This window comes from Triturus cristatus, chromosome 4_2 (genome assembly GCF_964204655.1).
Source record: "Triturus cristatus chromosome 4_2, aTriCri1.1, whole genome shotgun sequence".
Taxonomy (NCBI): domain Eukaryota; kingdom Metazoa; phylum Chordata; class Amphibia; order Caudata; family Salamandridae; genus Triturus; species Triturus cristatus.
Window position 1 is genome coordinate 694,659,233 of NC_140586.1, and position 7,667 is coordinate 694,666,899.

Consider the following 7,667-nt stretch of genomic DNA (forward strand, 5'->3'; position numbering starts at 1 on the left):
CAACCTGGCCACCAAAGCCGACTTATCCTGACAAATGTCAACAGCCTAAAACTGTACGGTGCTATGAGTGCAGTAAAATTGGACACTACAAGGGGGATCCCAAGTGTCGAAAGAGAGCACGCCCTACCATTGGAGGTAAAAACCCCGGGGTGGCTAGTGTAGCGCTGGGGGAGGAGCTGTCCCTATATAATGGGGGTGAGTGGGCAGGGATGACCCTAGTGTCCCTGGGAGACAGTGAGATGGTTCAAAAGATCCATGTGCCCTCAAATACTACCAAATATAGGCAATGGGTCACCAACAATGGTCAGGGGGTGGAGGCCCTGAATGACACAGGCACCAGCATTACTATGGTAAGGAGTCAGCTCGTGTCCCCAGAGCAAGTAATTCCTGATGCATTCCACCCAGTTGTGATGGCTGACAACAGGGAGGGTCACTATCGCATGGCCCAGGTTCCATTTGAGTCGGGAGGGTTTTTAGGCCTTCTAAGAGTTGCTGTAAGCCCTGCCATGCCAGTCAACTGTCTGTTGGGGAATGACACTGAGCACACTGCCTGGAAGGAGGTAGAGCTCAAAGCACATGTGGAGATGCTGGGGTTGAAAGCAAAGGAGGGCTGGGATGACCCAGACCTACATAGCGCACAGCTGAAAAACTATAAAAGTTTCAAAATGGTTTTAATTTTCAACTGAATAGTTAAAGCACAAGAGGGAAACACTTAGAACTGTGCCAATTGTTACAGGTAAATACCAATATTCCAATGGTTACACAAAAGTAAAAGACAATTAGAAAGAACAAAACATATGAGTTCAGGCGACTTGTTGATGCACAAGTTATATGAGTGAATCATGGTCAATGTTCATTGTAAACGAAGGTCCCAATGCATTTCGGGTTGTTCAACCCTTCTTCAGGGGTAGCGAATGTACAAAATCAATATTCTGAGAGTCCACCGTAAAGGCAACTACAACAAAACAAAGAGCAACAATGGGTGTATATCCTTGATACATAAGAGAAATCGAACTAGGATTTGCACTCAGTGAAAAACATAATAAATTGAAAAGCAAAGAGACCTCCAGTGATCACGTAGTTCGGTGAAGCCACACGCGTGGGTAAAAAGTATAATACATATCATTAATTGTGTGGAGATCGAGAATGTCAAGCCCCAAGTGTTGTGCACGTGAAAACAGTTATAGGCGTGCTCGAAACAGAACCTAAGTTGTGAGGGAGTTCCTAGTGAACATGGCCGCTAGCTCTACCCATGGAAATTTGATTACTCACATAAAGTGATACTCTGTAGGAGTAACACGAAGTGGGTATCAGGAATCTGTCTTCTAAAAATAATGGTAAACACAAGATAAACCCGGTGAAACAAGGTGCCAGGTCATTAGCCCTTGGAGGGAAAACCTTAGTGTTAATGTGCGCTTACCGGAAAGAAACGACGTTTGTTCCCAGAATTTTTAGCGAGCCAATCTAAACGTAAAAATGAGAGTAACGAAATTATTTAGAGCCATAGTCACAATGGTGACTCTTAAAGATTCGAATGCATAAAGGTGAAAAGTTTCAGACGCTTACCAGCGGATATTCAAACAGTGCAACGCGATGCGAGTCCCGTCACGATGAGAAGGCGTGCGTAAGGACGTGTGTGTTACGTGTTGAGATTTAAAGGGGCCACGATGTGAAGAAGAAAGAAGCTTTATTGACAGCAGTGTTAAAATGACAGACAATGAGTCTTATGGGCGTGAGGGTAAAGAGAAATCATGAAAATAAACCTAATATCAACAATGTCAAAGTGAAATGGGAAAGAGAAATAAAAAAGTGAGGGTTAAAATCATGTAAGCGGACAGCCGGAAATTCAAAGGGGGTGCAAATCCTTTACAAACTGCAATATTTCACCGGCAGGTGCATGTTCATGGTGGAGCTGTACAGATCTAGTTATGTAGATACAATGAGGCATTCAGACATTCAAAGGGAACATAAAAGCTCCACATGATCATTTAACCCCCCTGGTATCAAAGTACCAAGCTTTTTTATCCAAAATGTTTCTTTTCGAGCTAAGCTGAGGTTCAAGTCTGTACCTGGAGTGGATGACATTTTTTTCTAGAATGGTGAAACGTAATTGCGGTGTGGTGTGTGAGGTGTTGTTCCAATGTGTGGCTAGGCAAGATTTTAGATTTTTGTTACGTATTGTGCTTTTATGTTCCACTATTCTGGTTTTAATTTTTCTGTAGGTCCTGCCTACATAAACTAGCCCACAGGGACAGCGAATCGCATAAATCACTCCCTCTGTATTACAGTCTGAAGAGTGTCTCAATTGGATTTTTTCACCTGAATGGGGATGCGAAAAGGGGTTACCAGAGTGAATCTGTGCTACCACACGGTTCATGGCTGCCCGGAAATGGAGTCAACCAGGGCTGGAGCCTGGAACAATGACCCAGCCAGCTGCTAAAAAGGGAAAAGCCCGAGGGGGTGGGAAACCCGCCCCGGAATGCATACCCTGTGAGATGGATGGGGTATCTGCAGCTATCACACCGGAGTCCATGGAAGGGGACGTTGCTCCCTTGGGGGACTTGCCTATCCCTGCGGAGTGGCAGGTGGAAGGAGGACCCACCAGGGAGGTGTTTTGTCAGGCACAAAAGGAGTGCTGCACCCTTGAGGGCATGAGGTGACAGGCCGAAGCCCAGGCAGCAGGCAATGCCTCCAGGAACTATCACATTTACTGGGAGGACGGCCTCCTTTACAGTGAACCCAAGGCTCCTGTGCATGGGTCATCAGGGGCCTTAGTGGTCCCCCAATGCGACCGGGCCTTTCTTTTGGAGTTGGCTCACGAGATCACCTTGGCAGGACACTTGGGCCAAGACAAAACCTTTGCTAGGCTTGTCCCACATTTATATTGGCGCAGGATGAGGATTTCCTCAGATACATTCTGAAGGACCTGTGTGACCTGCCAAGCTATTGGGAAAACCGGGACCAAGCTGAAGGCTCCCCTGGAACCACTACCTGTGGTTAGCACCCCCTTTGAAAGGGTTGGCATCAACATTGTTGGGCCTATGGATCCGCCAACCTATTCTGGCCACAGGTTTATCCTGGCTCTGGTGGACCAAGCCACCTGGTACCCACAGGCTAGCCCTCTGAGGACCATCACTGCACCTGCAGTGGCCCGGGCCCTGATGGGGATTTTTACCAGAGTGCGTTTCCCCAAAGAAGTTGTGTCTGACAGGGGCACCAACTTTATATCTGCATATATGCAGGCCATGTGGCAGGAGTGTGGGGTTACTTATAAGTTCTCCACCCCTTACCACCCCCAGACAAATGGGCTTGTGGAAAGATTTAACAAGACCCTAAAAGGCATGATCAGGAGTCTGCCTGAGGGCCTGAGGAAAAAGTGGGATGTCCTCTTGCCCTGTTTACTGTTTTCCTACAGGGAGGTACCGCAGAAGGGGGTGGGCTTCAGCTCCTTTGAGCTTTTATACGGTCACTCTGTCAGGGGACCTCTCAGCTTAGTGAAGGATGGGTGGGAGAAGACTCCCAGGAGGCTTCCCCAAGATGTAGTAAGCTACATGCTGGTCTTCCGCAGCTAAATGGCTAAGTTGTGGAAGCATGCTTCTGACAACGTAGAGTCCAGCCAGGGGATAATGAAGGAATGATACAACCAGAATTCTCACCCGGTAGAGTTAGAGCCTGGACAGAAGGTGTGGGTCATGGAGGCTGGGGAGCTCAGTGCCCTCCAGGACCACTGACTGGCCCCTATGAGGTGATTGAAAAGAAGGGCAAGGCCACTTACGTGGTGGACCTTAAGACCCCCAGGCAACTCCACAGGGTATTACATGCCAACCGCCTCAAACCCCACCATGAGAGGTCTGAGCTCACCTTACCGATGGTGACTGATGGGGCCGAGGAAGTGGAGAACGAGACTCACCCTGACCTCTTTGCTTCCCAAGAGAAGGACGGATCTGTGGAGGTAGTGGTCCTCTCCCCATCCTTGATGTCTGAGCAACAGAGGTACTGCCGCCTGGTCCTGGAGCAGTACTCCTCTGTGTTCTCCCTTATCCCTGGGATTACCCACCTGTGTACCCACGATGTGGACACAGAGGACAGCCTCCCTGTCAAGACCAAGTCTTACAGGCTTTCGGATAAGGTAAAGGCCACAATCCAGAGTGAAGTCGCTAAGATGCTGGAGTTGGGGTGATAGAGCCCTCCAACAGCCCCTGGTCCAGTCCGGTGTTTCTTGTACCAAAAGCTTCCCCACCGGTTACCACACCTGAACTTAGGTTCTGTGTGGACTACAGAGGGCTAAATTCTGTAACCAAGACTGATGCTCATCCCATCTCTAGGGCGGATGAGCTCATTGACCGGCTATGAGCTGCCCAATACCTGAGTACCTTTGACCTCACGTCAGGGTACTGGCAGATCTCCCTAACGGATGGTGCTAAGGAGAGGTCTGCCTTTTCCATCCCAGAGGGTTACTACCAGTTTAGGGTGATGCCCTTTGGACTAAAAAAAGCTCCTGCAACCTTCCAGCAGCTGGTAAACTGGGTACTCCCCCATTTAGAGGCCTTCTCCGCTGCCTACCTGGATGACATAGCCGTCTTCAGCAGCAGCAAGGAGGACCATCTATGTCACCTCCGGGAAGTGCTTCACGCCCTGCAGCAGGCAGGCCTGACTTTCAAGGTCAGCAAATGCCAGATAGGGCAGGGTTTGGTAGTGTACTTAGGACACTTGGTGGGCAGGGGTAAGGTGCAGCCCCTACAGGCCAAGATAGAAACCATCCTGGCCTGGGAGCCCCCCAAAACACAGACTGAGGTCAGGGCTTTCCTGACCCTCACAGGATACTACCGCAGATTTGTCAAGGGGTATGGCACCATTGTGGCCTCCTTGACTGAGCTAACCTCCAAGAAACAACCTTGAAAAGTGATTTGGACCGAGGCTTGCCAGAACGCCTTTGACTCCCTAAAGCAAGACATGTGCACAGCTCCTGTGCTCAGGGTCCCTGACTTGTCCAAAGAATTCATTGTCCAAACGGATGCTTCAGAGCATGGCATAGGGGCAGTACTTTCACAACTACATGAGGAGGGCCTGGACCAACCAGTGGCCTTCATCTACAGGAGGCTACTCCCCCGGGAACAGCGGTGTAGTGCGATAGAGAGAGAAGCTTTCGCAGTGGTCTGGGCTCTGAAGTAGCTGAGGCCATACCTATTTGGCTCCCACTTCCTGATTCAGACCGACCACCGTCCCCTCCCTTGGCTCATATAAATGAGGGGCGAAAATCCCAAATTGTTGAGATGGTCCATTTCTCTACAGGGTATGGACTTCAGGGTGGAACACCAACCCGGAAAAGACCACGCCAATGCTGATGGTCTCTCTAGATTCTTTCGCCTTAGTGACGAGAAGTCCCTGGAGGTTGGGTAGTTCTCCCCACTTCCAGCTGGGGGGGACACGTGTTGGACCTGTCAGCCTTAGGCTCGTCTACCCCTACATTTTTGCCCTTTTTGCCTCCCATTTGACCTCACATTTTTGTTGGACTAAGGACTCTGGGCACCTTACCACTGATAAACAGTGCGCAGATGCTCTCCACTAAAAACATGGTGACACTGGCATACCTGCCACAGGCCCCTGCTACGGCAGTGAGGCCTACCCCTCCATAGTCTAACATTGGGAACCCCCCCTATGGAATAACTTCTGACTGGGACCTAATATGTAGGTCATGTTTGGTATAGTTGGAATCGTAGCAGGGAACCCTTTCTAGTGATATATGGGGTTTGGGCAACCTGGATATTTTCCTGCCTGCACTTAGTTTGTGCACTGCAGAATCCCCCCTCCCATCTGCATGCTGAAATCCTTCCTGGGCTGTGAGGAGGGAGTGGTGATTCACACCTTTACACATGAATATGCTCAGCCCGGCTGCCCCACAATAGGCTTAACAACTCTGCCTTTGTCACTGTAGACAGCCAGGAGCCAGTTCAGGGAAGACAAGAAACACCCCAGAACCCCCTAGACCCTTCCAGAAGCTTCTGCCCCCTTCTAATGACTAGGCACCAGGGTATAAAAGGGAGGGTCCTGGCCACACATCCTTGTTACACTACTGGACCAGGAAGAATCTCTGCTGGAGTGAAGACTGCTGCGCCAGGAGTATTGCCACACTGCTGAGACTGACTGCTCCTAGGAACCGCTGCCCCAATATGTTGTGCTGCCCTACTACCTGCTGATCTTGCCCTGCCTGGGAGACTGAAAATAACATCCCCAGAGTGTCTCCACGACATTTCTAAGAACTGCCTTTTGGGGACAACAACGTTTTTAAGGACTTTCCCCTGCAACGCTGTGCCTGCACTCAGCATCGCTGGCCCTGTGATCTTCCACAACTGCCTGTGCAGCATGGGGTGTGTAAGTCTGATTTATTCATCACCCCTGAGGTCACCGCAGGCCCTAGTGGAGCTCGTAGTTTAAGTCCCCCAGTTGAGTACGTTATTCAAAGCGCTTCAGAAATCACCGCCACTGGCCCAGGGGATCGCCTCTGCTTGTGACTGTGTGGGAACTGTGAGGGCACTGCGTGTTATCACCACCGCGGGCCTGAGCGAAAAGCGCATCAAATCGCTCCTGAAATCACCGCCGCCGGCCCTGAGCCTTGGGAACCCTGTGCGCGTCACTGCTGACATCAGGGAGGAGCCGTGCTAGGATTGGCGCCAGCGTGTGGTGTTGCCCAGCAACGAGGGGCCTGTCCCGAAGCAAGGCTGTGCCGAGAACTGAGAGAGGAACTCCACGACTGTGCCCGCTTTGCCCCAACCTCAGGTAACCACTTAGCGTGTGTGCTAAGCTTCTGGCTGCAGTGCTGCCTTGGGCTGAGTGTGGGCTGGAGACCATGTGGGCGGTGGCGTGAAGATCGGGGACTGCCTTAATTGACTTAGCTAACGGGCCACTGGGGTCTGTGCTGAGTTGCCAACGGACTGCTTCCCTTTATTAGCGGGCTCGCTCGGGACGGTGTCCAATCAGTCGCAGGCCCACTGAAGACTGGTGTGGCATTTACTTTATTTGCGGGCTGATCATCGTTATGCAGCCCTGACTGGGAATGTGGGCACATACCGTCTGTGAACAGGGCTGTTTGACTCTGCACATAAGATTGCGGGCCGGGGACTGGTGGGATTTACTCAGCAACTGGCCCCCGTTCTCGGATCTAAGCATTACCGTATTGTTCCTAGTGGGAACCCAGACAGTGTTCAGCACTGTTTTGCCCTGAATGTAAAATACTGTTCCTCCAAAGTGACTCGTGCTCCTAATACTGCAACAGTGCAGCAACCTACCGCAACTGAAGGACTGTCTTACCCTGGGTCTTTCCCCCTTTAGGAATACCGCCTTTTTCAGTTTACCCTTGCAACACCCAATCTCAAAAGATATTTCTACTGAGAGTCTTCACGTGTGTATAATGGACTGTTGACGCTTTTTATCTTGCATAATTTTTAGATGAATATACTTTTATTTTTATATAAAATCGGTGTAGTGTCCTTTTTGTGGGTGGTTCACCGTGTTACTATAGGTGTGTGTTGCACAATTGCTTTGCACATTGCCTCTTGAGTTAGGCCTTACCGCTCTGTGCCAAGTTTAAAGAGGGTGGTCCTGGCTGCTTTTTGGACCTACCTTGTTGGAACCGGTGGTCCCTATTTGGACTAGGGTAGCATACCCCT